The 13,229-nt window shown below is 41.9% G+C and overlaps 1 protein-coding gene and 1 long non-coding RNA gene across 6 annotated transcripts in view; one reads left to right on the plus strand and one right to left on the minus strand.

Moving 5' to 3' along the window:
* Window positions 1-13,229, minus strand: part of Epb41l4b (erythrocyte membrane protein band 4.1 like 4B) — a 134,805-nt gene that overhangs the window by 37,875 nt on the left and 83,701 nt on the right. The window lies entirely within an intron of this gene.
* Window positions 1,778-12,056, plus strand: LOC150065755 (uncharacterized). Its single transcript, XR_016534799.1, has 3 exons — window positions 1,778-1,805; window positions 2,058-2,195; window positions 12,003-12,056. It is a non-coding gene; the product is annotated as an uncharacterized LOC150065755 (long non-coding RNA).

The raw sequence follows: 13,229 nt of genomic DNA on the forward strand, positions 1-13,229 counted from the left end.
GGAATCAGCTGGATTAAGGTCTCTAAATGAGTAAAGGTTCCTAAGTGGCAAGAGAATGATTTGGAAGGTCTTCCCTGACAGTCCTACCACGGTTTTGTGGAGTAGTACTCAGGGCCCCATGGAAACTTCCCTGCAGAATACCTGAAGCTGCCATTCCCATGGACTGAACTGTCAACGGCATCTGCCCTGCTGACCTAGAGAAGGCCCAGCTCACCACAGAAGAGCTGAATATGCATAGTGCCCACCCAGTCCTCCTCCCCCCTTCCCCAGGCTTCAGGGACCCTGGCTAAGGCTCTGGAGACCAGGACAGATCTGTGCTCACTGTCCTTGGAGACTCAGGCTCTGGAGATGTTTGGCATTATGGAAAGAGGACACAAATGCTTGTTTCAGAGTGGGAGTTAAAGGAGGACTTATCCTTTCCTCTCGTGAGTAACAAGTAAGAAAGAATCTGGCATGGATGAAGAGGCTGCCATGTGCCCAGCATTGTGGGTGGCCCTTTAAATCTTTAATTGTCTCTATTTTCCTGCCAGGCTGCTGCTGCTGCCTTGTATGACATTGAGGTTCTGCAAGGCTGAATAATGTCCCCCATGAGGCAATGAATGTAAAGACAGACTTGAATCAGGTCTCAAGTCCCCTCTTTCCGCCCCCCCTTTGTTTTGCCAGTCCTGGGGCTTGAACTCATGGCCTGAGAACTGTCCTTGGCTTTCTCAAGGCTAGAGATCTACCACTTAAGTCACAGCACCACTTCTGGCTTTTTCTATCTATGTAGAATCAAACTCAGGTTTTTGTGCATGCTAGGCAAGCACTCTACCACTAGGCCAAACTCCCAGCCCCCTCTTCCCTTTTCTCAGGGGAAGACCAGCTCCCCTTCTGCCTCCAGCTCTGAAGAAGCCATCTTCCCACTGGCCCTGTGTCCTGGAGCCTTCATTGTCTGAATTAAGGATGGGTGAGCTGAACAGATCACCCAGGGCTGGGGGTTCCTCCCTTCCTGACTAGTTCAATGCATGCTCCCAGCCAGCACCTCCAATCTCACTGACTCTGGAACCCAGCCTGCCAAATACATGGTTCCCCACCAACATGGGCTGTAGGTTTGGCCCAGCAGCCTTTGGAATCCATCATCAGGGCTGGACAAAGATGGAGGAGGGGGCCAAGCTGGAACTCAGTTCTTATCTCAAAACCAAGCCAAGGGACCAGGGTGTTCTGAGGAGCCAGCGGTGTGCTCTAAAGCATAGCCACCTTTCTAGCAACCGAGGACTGGGAGAGCAGCCCTGGGTAATCTAATATTGGATAGTAAGTTGCAGAGATTTAGAAATCAAGTCCTTCAACTACCCTGTGACTCAGTAGTTTTAACTATGGATGAATATAAAAATCACTGGGCGAACCTATGTACACTGCTGGAGGAATGAAAAAAAATGGTTAGGACAGTTTTGGAAAACAGTCAGAAAGTTCTCCGAAAGTTAAAAGTAGAATCATATAGGACCAAACAATCTTTCTCCTAGACATAAATATTACTCAAGAGAAAAAAATGGAAGTACATGCATATAAAAGTTTGTACATGCATAAGCACAGAAGGATTATTTATAAATTATTCACAATCAGCCAAAGATAGACCAAGCCAAAAGTCCATCAACTGATGAATACATAAAATGTGGCATATCCATACTGCGAAAAATTATGTAGCCATGAAAAGGAGCTGTATCCATCCACCATAGATACATCTGTGGCATACCCTGTGTGAACTCTGAGATCAGGAATATTCCATGAAAGAAGCCAGACACCAAAGGCCACATGTTATATGATTCCTTGTATGTGAAAAACTTAAGACAGAAGAGATTAGTGGTTGTGAAGGACTGGGGAGGGTGTGAGGAAATGAGTGAGAGTGGCTGCTAATACAAGTACTGAGCTTTGAGGAGGAATGAAAATGCTCCAAAATTAGATGATAGCCATGGTTGTAACAACTGTGTGAAAATACTAGAAAACACCAAGTTGTGCAATTTGGTGAATTGTATGGCAAATGAAATAGGTCAAAACAGAGCTGATTTCTTTTTAAACCCTAGGGGACATTCTGGGAAGTACCCATGCAGGCCCTGCTCCATGCCAACCGTACCATCATCCATCTCTAAAGCCAGCCTGCGGCCAGGGCTGAGAATGTCTGCCCTTCACATCGTGCATAGGATCCCACTATGGGGAGTGAGGTGAGCAGGTCAGAAACTAGCTGAGCCTGGGACACAATCCAGGACTCCCTCCTCCCTGCCCACTACCCCAAGTGCTATCCATCTGCTACATCTTCCCATCTGTCCTGGCTGCTATTTAAGGCAGCAAATGCATTCGTCAGGAAAATCCAAGTCCTTCTTAGAACCCCCGGCTGTGACACCCTTGTATGCCCCACTACACACTTTTGTCTTTCCAGCCAAACAGGAAACACCATAGGAACAGAGAGACTTCCACATGAATTTGGTCCTCTGCTGTGCTAAGTAATGTGCTGAGCCCACAGTAGGCAAATATAGACCAGACTAACAGCAGAATGAAATCTTAGGGCATTGGATAACTGTCTCAGTGCCAGGCGTGAGAGTAAGTACCACTGTACTTGACCTTGACTTTGTCCTTAAGGAGTTCACTGCTCCTTTGCTTTAGGTAAGCAAGAGAGGGACACTCAGGATAGCCTGAGGAGCTGGAGAACAGGAAGAAGTTCCAGGGGGTAGTGACACAGGTGACAGGGTCAAGCAGTGTTAACCCTAGCTGCTCAGGGACTTAGCCTGGCTCACTGTGGATACAGAACCAAGCTTCCTGCTTTTAGTACTTCATTTTTTTATATTTGGAACTCTGAGCTCATTGGGGATTTATGCATGGATTTTGAGGTAAAGTTCTAACATTTTTTTTTCTGAAATGACGATCCAATGGTTTCCACAGACCCAAAATGAACAATTCATTCTTGTTCCATAAACTGGAAATGCCAGCTTTACTGTTGGCACATTACAAAGTGCTCCCTTCTCAGCTGCTCCTGACTGACCAGGCTCCCAAGAAGTCTGACTGGACTTTCTGGGATCCTTGCCATGCTCCCCCATTCCGCTCTTCCTCCCCACTTCCTGTGCAGGATTAGCCTGATGGGATTGTAAAAGGGCATTTCTCCTCCATCTCCTTGTGCCTCCGTGATGCTTCTAGAAACAGCTTTAAATTTTCTATGGCTCTAGCTCCCACAACACTGGTTTCCTGTGTCCCCAACTTCCTTTTTTTCCTGATGGTATGAGGTTTGAACTTATGACGTTGTTCTTGCTAAAAAGGCACTCTACTGATGAGCAAGGTCCTTTTTTTGCACTGTTCATTTTGAGAGAGGGTCCAACTTGAACAAGGATCCTCCTGTCTTATGCTTCCCATGGTAGCTAGGACAACCAAAAAATGCCACCATGCCAAGCTTCCTCATAACTGAGATAGTCTCATGGATTTTTAAAATTTTTTTCTGGCCTGGGTTGTACTAGAATTACAATCTTGATCACAGCTTCATGTAAGGATTAGAGACATATACCACTTTGTCCAGATATTGGATGAAATGGAGTTTGGTGAACATTTCTCCTGAGTAGTTAGGATTACAGATATGAGCCACCAGCATGCCACTCTTATTTCCCTTTGTCTTTTGGTTCCTCTAGCCTGAAAGTTATAAGAAGATTCTGGTTTTTCATTTCTAGATTGCTTCACTACCTAATTTAGCTTGTTAATGTCTCCTACCCTTGGTATAACCAATTCCTTGTATTAAATTCCCTCTGTAAGAAATGCCTACAGAAGTTTTAGTTCTCCTGATTGTCCATAGTTACTGATACACAGTATCAACCAATTTCTGGTTCTGGGTGCTTCACATCATTAATAATGTATCTTTTGCTAAACTGGAATTGTATATCTAAATTATTTTTGCGTTTTAAGAAATATGTGACATCACAAATGCTATTCTCTTCCCCACATCATATTTTTTTCCTTCGCTTGCCCATGATCTGTGTACTGTGTCTTTAGAATTCAAGTCTACTACAAAAACAACCCCGCCAGAATTCTGATTTGGTGCATTAAATATTATGGATTTGAAAGACTATATTCATAAAAATATATTTCTCTTTGTTCAGATTTTTAGAAAACATATAGTAAATATTTAAATTTTTTATTTTAATTTTTTTGCCAGTTCTGGGCTTTGAACTCAGGGCCTGAGCACTGCCCTTGGGCTTTCTCAATGCTAGAGCTCCATCACTTGAGCCTCAGCACCACTTCTGACTTTTTTCTATGTGTGTGGTACCAAGGAATTGAACCCAGGTCTTAGTGCACACTAGGCAAGCACTCTACCACGAGGCCAAACTCCCAGCCAGTAGCATTTTAAATTTTTAGATGAAGGCATGGAATATATCTTTCTAACCTAGTTCCTGGGTGTTTTTTAGTTTTGTCACAATTCAAAATGAGATATCACTATTAATGATTAGATATAAAAACTGGCTTGACCCAGGATATTTGTTTCTGTTGCTGAGTTCTTTATTAGTAGAAGTTCACCTAGATTTTTAAGATAGCCACATTTTTTTTCAGTTGAGTTGAACCCAGCACGTTGAGTGTGTGATGAAGTGTCTGACTGAGCTCCAACACTAGTCCAATCATTTTGTTCTCCACTGTTTTTAATTCTATTTTGTTTTCTTGACTTATTGACTTCGTAATGCCTTTAGAAGGATTCTGAAGATGTGTATGCATCCTTAGTTTTGAAGTTTAAGAGTTGTCAAGTGTTTCAATATTAAATGTGGCTCCTGACAAACCCCATTTACCAGGTTAGGTATTTTTAGCTTTCTAAAGATAAACAGGATCTAGCCTAAGTGGATGTGCTGTTCTTAGTCAACTCTGTTTTTCCACCAGGTACTTGAAGACTCTGTCCTCATCCAGTGTCACCATTACACTTACCAGTCCAGCTTTTGGAATTCATTTTCCAAGAAACCATATGATATGTACCCTTTTACTCTTTTGGTATTTCCTCAAGACTGTGGGTTTTCAAGGGTGCCCAATGGTAACCCAAGTGAAAAGTTCCCAGAATTTGGGGGAGAATTTTTTTGAGCTTGAAAACTTGAACTAATCACAAATCAAGCAGGTATTTCCTAATTACTCTCTCCTTTGTCCTTCCTTGGACTCAATTTCTTTCTCTGTTCTCTTTCCTTCTTGTATATTTCTTGTTGAAAAAGAAAGTAATAGAGATTGAGGTTGGGCCCATTTTCTGCCCTGTTAATCTCACATGCCAGCTTCCACAATGGCTGTCACTACACTACTCATCTTCGTTCTCCCACCCAAGTGTGCATGTATAAAACTTTAAAGTTCCTTTCAGGAAAGCATTCTGCGTTTTTATTTTTGGACTGTGTTCCATCTTCTTTCTCTCTTAATTCTGTCTTAAATTTTTAATGTGTCTGAAAGGCCCCACAGGCCTTCCTGTTTCAGGTTATCTTGTTATATTCTAGCCTTTGTGATGAATGGTCCCTGCTGGCTTGATCCTGTTTTTGACATTTTGAAATCTGGTTTCCTACCACAGTGACAGAATATGACTGCCTTCCAAGGCTGACACTTAATGCATATTTCTAACCTAAGTCTTCCTTGATGACCAGAACTGACCAATCTCTGCCCTGTGTCTCTGCCTCCCAAACAACTAAGTGGGCAGGTAGGCAGGCCAAGCAGTCAAAAAGATGTTCTGCTTTTTAACAGAATGCCAATGTCTGGGTGGCTAAGTTGTCTCTATCAGTTTGCACCATTTTCTTTCCTTGGGTAAACCTGTGAATGTCCTTTATCCAAAGTCCCTGGCTTTTTGCCTGGATTATTCACAGCACAGGGACCATGCTGCCTATACGTGGAGCTTCTTTTTCACTTAGTCCTGGAGGGTGACTCATGTCTGGGGTAGGGGGTCTTGAAGGCAGAATCAGGGTCTGTGAAGCCCACCCAGTAGCACACAGTTCTCCAAACCTTTGTCAGAGAAGCCTGGTTGGAACCAGTTGGTTCCTGCTTTACTTTTAGCCCATGTGAGGACAATTTCATTGTGTCTTGCTGCAGCTAAGACACCAGAGAGGTTCTGACAAATATCCCAGAAAGGACTGGCCTCAGAAGTGCTGCCAGAATATCCAACTATTTACTTCCCAATCCTCAGAGGAAGTGGCTAGACCCAGGAAGCTTCAGGCAGCCTCATCTACTCACCCCAAAGGTATCCCTTCCCATATGTTTCCAAGGTCCCCCAAAAGTTGGGAAACACTACCTCTAGGTTGTACTCAGTCCCCTAGCCCAGATATGTGGCACTTCAATTGGGATTCTCCACAACAGAGCCCACCCAAGTACTGTGTTCTTATAACAGATGGCATCAGGCAGAATCATGCCTGCTGACCAAACACTGTTGCATTAATCATGCTCTTTAAATACTCATGGAGAGGAGAAAAAAACTAACATTTTTGAATACTCAGCCTTGTGCCATTAATTTATGTAATGTTCCATAATCATGAAAAAAAAGATTTACTATCTAATTTATAGGTAAGGAAATGAGACCAGTAACCCTCCCGAAGTCCCATGGGTAGTAAGTGGCAGAGCTGAGGTTTGAACCTAAGCACCTTAACTATTCAGCCTTGTTCACTCATTCTTTTCTCAGTGGTACTGGGGTTTAAACTCAGGGGCTTGTACTTGCTAGGCAGGTACTCTAACCAAATTTTTTTTTTGCATTACTTTTTGGGATAGAGTCTCAATTATTCCTGAAGGCTGACCTGGACCACCCCATGCAGTTGGGGTGACAAGCACACATGAATACACCCAGCTTTTACTGGTTGAGATGGAAGTCTAACTTTTGCCCAAGCTGGCCTTAACTACAATCCATCCAAGTAGCTAGGATTTCATGCATGAGTCAACACACCCAGCCCTGTGCTTTCTTTAGAACTGAGTGGCAATACCTTGTCTTACAGACAACAAGATAAGTCTGATGATGGCGTGGAGTACTGTCTGGTAATCAGCTCTGGCTTTGCTGGTGTTTGTCTGTGGCCTCAGGAAACAGTTCACTTACTGTGATCTAAGACACAGCACTTGGGGACATTAAGCTTTGTTTTTCCTTCTTCTTTACATGAACTTGATCTCTGTTTTGTCTAACTGAAAGATGACAAGAGGTGCATTTGCTCATTCTGGCTTCCACAATATCTGTCATGATCTCAGTTTTATTGTAGTAGACATCAAACAGGCCAACACATCATTACAAGTTCTTACTGAATGGAGAGCAAATGTACTCCTTTGCAGTATGTAGAATCTATATTTGAAAAACTACTTTTCCCATAATGAGTTTGAGAAGAAAATTGTCTTAACATCTTAGAAATGTGACACATTACAAGTGTTAGTTCTGTTAATTGGAGATGATTTCTTATTGTAATTTAGCTTCATTAAAAAATGACTAGAGAGATGATCTAACCTCATTTTTCTCTTCTAAAAAGATCAAAATTATCTTTTGCTTTGTGCTTACCATGCCCAAGACCCCGTGTTCAATTTCCAGAAAACCCTCCCAATTATATTTGTTGATGTGGTTGAGATTCTGAGATTCTGTGTGTGTGTGTGTGTGTGTGTGTGTGTGTGTGTGTGTGTGTGTGTGTGTGTAGGTATGTGCACATGCACATGCTCTCCTGGCGCTTGAGCTCCTGGGGTCTTGGAACTATCCCTTAATATTTTTATTCAAGTGGTTAATTTTTTAATTGAAGTGGTTAATTGGAACTAAGAGTGTGCCAGACATTCCTTTCAGAGCTGGCTTCAAATTGTGATTTTTCAGATCTCAGCTTCCTGAGTAGCTAGGGTTATAGGTATAAGCCACCAGTGCCTGGCCAATGAGTTAGTTTTAATCATTAAAACCTATATTTCCTTGGGTAATTATTAAATACCTACCTGTAACACCTTTACTTCAGTATTATACCGTTAGTTCCCAGTTACAAATCCCTACAAACTGCAAGTAAATTACTGCATGTTTTAAGGAGAGCGGTTAAAAGTTCAATGATAGTTGGCTATCCTGTCTTATGTGATTCAAGAGTAGAGTAAGTGCCTTCATCTTTGAGTTGAATCTACAATTTTCCCTTGGAGTTACTGTTATTAGATTATTTTAATGAATGGTAATAAATAGCTAAGCAAGTATTGAAAATTCTCTGCCAGAAAATATTTTATTTTGGTATTACCTTTGCTTTCTCGCTGTGTGTATGTGTATATAAACATGTTCTCGTACGTGCCAGTAAAGGGCAGGGAAGGCTCTTAATGATTATGGTAAGACAAAGGATGTTGGCAATTTCTGAAAAATTCAGGATTTGAGTCTAGAGAATCACCATGTCTCAAGCTCATTTTTGCTTAAGGGCTCATGTCTAGGAGTTGTAATCAATATTTTCTTGCCCTGAAAAAAATGGATGCAAATATAGTTGTTTTCCTTTGCAACTTCATGTCTAGTAAATCTGACAGTGTGTTTCTTCTTTATATTAGGCTTCTTTGCTTCTCAAGTCTATATCCTAGTACCTGTACTTTGCTTTAAACTGAAGATTGTTTTCTTCTATAGAGAGAACAGCAAGTATAGACCTGCCCTTAATGACTGCTTTAAGCATGTCCCCAAATGATATTATACAGGAACCTCACGGGACTGCAAAACAAAATAACCATTGTCATAAAAGCTGGCTGCTAGAATGTAAAATAACATCTAAATGGTCAGTTTACCAGTCTGTACACCAGAGGGAGACTCAGGCATGAAGAGAGTGAGGTGTTTTTAGTTGTTTGTTTTTTCACTCCCCAACACCACCCAATTCACTGAATGAGTAAAAATTCAAAACTTACCCCGTAGAGGGTAAATATTAAACATTTTAATTACACAAGATACCCTTGGAAACCCAGTCTTGGATAAAGACAAGTAAGGATTCATCTGTTTTGGAATTCATTAGTGCTTTAAAAAAACCTCCTCAAGGGGCTGGGAGTTTGGCCTAGTGGTAGAGTGCCTGCCTAGCATGCATGAAGATTTGGCATGCACGAAGATCCAGGTTCGATTCCTGGTACCACATACCTAGAAAAAAGTCAGAAGTGGTGCTGAGGCTCTAGCCTTGAGAAAGTCCAAGGGCAGTGCTCAGGCTCTGAGCTCAAGCGCAGGACTGGCAAAAAGAAAAACAAAACAAAAAAAACCTCCTCAAATGAACCTCTCAATTTCCACCCCCCCTTTTTTTTTTGCCAGTCCTGCGCTTGAGCTCAGGGCCTGAGCACTGTCCTTGGACTTTTTCAAGGCTAGAGCTCTACCACTTCAGCCTCAGCACCACTTCTGACTTCTGAGGTCTTTGCTGCAGAAACAGGTTGTTTAAACCATTCTGCATTCAGCAGGGAATGATTAGGTAGGTTTCTACAGATTTCTTATAACATGAACCTGCGGGGATGTTCTTCTAACTATTCTCACCCTTTTTATTGGATTGACTAGACTACAACCATTTTTGCATTTTAAATTCTGCAGCCCTTCCTCCAATAAAACCACTGGCTAGCCTTGGGATGCATCTGGGATTTTAGATTGAAGAAATTAGAAAGGTACTGGTAGCTAAATCGTGCCTTCCTTGTTCAAATGCACAAGAGAATGTCCGAGTTGGTTATTTAAGTACCCCAAGTAGAAAGCTCTCAATACATTCTCAAATAGGAAAAGAAACACAGATATCAGAAATCAATCCCTTTGCTTTGGATGTTTTTATGCCGTCTAAGTTCTCTTGGACTCTCCCAAGTACTATCATGCTGTTTGTTATCTGAACTTGTATAAATCGGCTTTCAAAAAGCGTCCAGTAACAATCAACTCCTTTAGCCTTTGCTTTCTTGGTTATCACAGATACTAAGATGACATGATTAATGGTACACTGGCAACCTGATCTTTATTAACAGGTGTGACTCAGGAAAAGAGGGCCCAATGGTTCACAGGAAACAAACAACAAATGGCACTCAAGCAGATGAAAAGGTATACAACCTTGTCATTGAGAATTGTAATACAAACAGGAAATCTGGCTTTGCCATCAGACTAAGAAAAATCTGGAAAAGTTAGCCAAGGGCATGAACTGGCTTCTTGAGGGTTTACCATAGCATCGGTATCACGCTGGTATACGTGTAGGATGTAGACACAAAGGATATCTTTGGAGAGAAATTTTGTAAGGCAATATCCAAAGATGCTATTCTATAAATACATTCTTTCAAGTGCACACAAACAGAATGCACACGAATGGCATGTGATGTAATGTTAAGGAGTTGGTGCAACTGTGTGTCTAACACAATTGATTGGTAGGATATATATATATATATGCCTATTTATATGTAAAATAGCTTGAGATTGACAAGAAGAAATGCTAACAATGTTTGTCTCTGGGAGCCAGGGAATCAAGTAGAATAAAAATAATGTTTGAATTTTTACCACTGTGTGGATTGCTATTTCTTAGTTCGTTTTTCTTAAAGAAAGCACAAATACATCCTTGCACAATGGTCCCTTTATTTTTCATGCTCAGTGTCTTAACAGGCCAAAGCTTCCTCTGCTTTGTGTAAGATGATTCTCAAATTAGATAAATTAGGAACTGAGAAGATGATGCTCTGTTTCAGTTTTCCAAACTTGGCATTCCCATTGGACCAGCAGAATAATTCTTAGCATCTCACGAATTCCTCACCTGATGTCAATTTTGCCACTTAGAGGTGGAAAACCATTGTCTGCTGTGTGCCCCGTTATATTTGAGGATTCTTGGACAGAAATGACACTTCCAGTTCTCCTTTTGTTACCTCTCAAAAGATCCCCAGGGTGTTTGTGCTCTTAGCCCCCAAGTTTCAAAGTGTCTTTCTGTATTGCATCCCCTGCCTCGTGCACCTGATCTTTCTTTCCTTTGGAACCCATCTCCACTGCTAAACTTAGGCAACACCTCCCTATCCACCAGCCTGGGAGACCCAGACAGCACTCAAATTAGATGAACTTCCTTGCCTATTTTTGCTCCTATGGACTGCTAGAGTCTCCCAAACACACTAAAGCCTGCTACCAGCTAGCAATCAAAAACTGTACAGTACCTTATAGAAATAAGGTATTTCATTCTCTTTAAAAATAAACTATTACTAAATTCTCTTTGGAGATGAGGAAATGAGTCAAATAAGAAAAAATTAGCTAAAGGTTACATGGCTAGTAAGTAGCAAAGCTGAGACTGAAACAGCTTATCTACTCAGAGAAACTGTGGAGTTCTCACCCTGAACACAACCAGAATGTAAGGCCATTTAGTCCTTCCTTCCCTCAATTGATTTGCTAATTGGCAGTGACCTGCCACCTTGCTTCTGCAAACTCTCACCTGTTTCCCCAAAGTGGGCTCTAGACATGGCACAGGTCCTTAGACAGATGTGTGCACACACCCTATTCTTGTTCAGCAGCTGGAATTCCCTCTGGGGTGAGGAAAATTTGATAGACTGAGGGGAGGGGGCAGTGTTGAGATTAACTCCATATAAAGAGCCATGAAACCCTTCAGATTATTCTCTTCACCATGGCCTAATGAAGGACAAACCTACATCGTACAGGTGGACAATTCGTCTATCCACCTATTTGATTTTTAAAATCAAACCTACTGAAAAATAGGTCTGACTTTAATAAAAGTTAAAAATGAGCTGTTAAAACAAGGAAGGCAAGTTAACTGTTTTTCCAGTGGCGGGGGGGGGGGGGGGGTCAGGCTCTTGGCCATCTTGGGTTCTCCTGGAGTAATTGTTAAAAAAGTTCTTGGGTCTCACCCCAACCACTTCAATACAGCCCAGCAATCAACATTTTAAATCAAGCTGTCCAAGCCATTGTTTGATGTCCTAATTTTTGGGGAAATGGGCCCACTTGTAGACTTATTGATTTCTTTTGCAGAGCCTCAGCTAAATGCCACTTTCAGCTTTGTTTGCCTTTTAGATACCCCCCGGGGCTTCTTAAAATGTGCCAGTTTTTCCTTTGGGGACGTTCCTTTAATAGAAGTGTGCCTTTTCTCTCTCTTTGTCCTTAGGCTTGGCCCCTGCATTTGCTCAAGGCTTCCTGATGGGAAATGACAGAAGAGGAGCATCATATGCCAATTTAGGGCATCTACCTAGAATATCTGGAAGACTTGGTGAGTCGAGGAATTGACTTAGAGCTTAGTTTGAGAACTATGGATCCAAAGGGATCAATATGGCTGTCCTAAAAGTTCTCTGATGAGCTTGGCTTTGAAAAGCCTAGTTAGAAGTCACAAAGTCAAGGACAACTAAAGGCTCTGTCATTAACGGTAGTCAGAGAAAGACCCAGGAGGCTAGAGTCACTGATCTGGTAAGATGGAGGATGGTTTTTACAGGGAAGAATAGAAGGAATTCTAATACTGTCCTTATTCCATCTTTGTTGTTCAGAACCATTTTCAGTGGAAATGGTTGACCAAGCACTGAAACAGGCCAGAAGGTTTTTAAGGACAAGGTGATTAAATGGCATACTTTGAAGAGTTCTGGCCTACATGAATTACACCAATCCAATGACATTGTCAGTTCTGTTACATGTCCTGAGAAGGGATGATAGAAGACCAGGTAAGGGCGTAAGTTTCAAAAATGTAAAACATTGATGTTGTTATGGAATACCAAGCTTGATTTTGCTGGCAGCTAAAGATAACGTCCAAATGAAGTTAGCTTTTGAGTTCTCGGACAAAAAAGTGTGGTTCACTGAGTTATACTTAATCTCTGCTCTGTTGAAAGGAGAGCTATGTGGCTGGATTATTAGACTAGTGGAGGGTGACAAAATGAAGAGAGGGGTTATTGGACCACTGGTGTGTGTGTGTGTGATTATGGACAGTTATCAGATCACTCTTGGTGGTGGTAGTGGACAGGGTTATTAGATGGCTGTTGAGGGTAGCTCCCTAGTTAGCGACCCAGTCTTCATTGTAGTGAACTGTACTATCATCTGGCTGACATGTGGATCAACGAGAGTCATGATGGCTGAATGATTGGTGGTAGGGCAACATGCTCAGAGGCTATGGAGCCAAGATTCTGACTTATTAATGACATGACATATAAGTGCTTGGCTGGCACCTAGGTTTAAGCTTCTCTGTGACAGTATGATAGCATCCACCTTGGTGAGTAGTCACGTAGATCAAGCCAAGTTATACACGTAGACTGTAATGCACAGCTCTTAGCTATCCTGCCTATCACTGTGCACCAGTGCCAAACTGCTGGGCTTTCCAACGTCAGCATCTGCCCTGCTCAAATAGTCTTGC

The sequence above is a fragment of the Megascapheus bottae genome, chromosome 3 (genome assembly GCF_031878675.1).
Source record: "Megascapheus bottae isolate mThoBot1 chromosome 3, mThoBot2.hap1, whole genome shotgun sequence".
Lineage (NCBI taxonomy): Eukaryota > Metazoa > Chordata > Mammalia > Rodentia > Geomyidae > Megascapheus > Megascapheus bottae.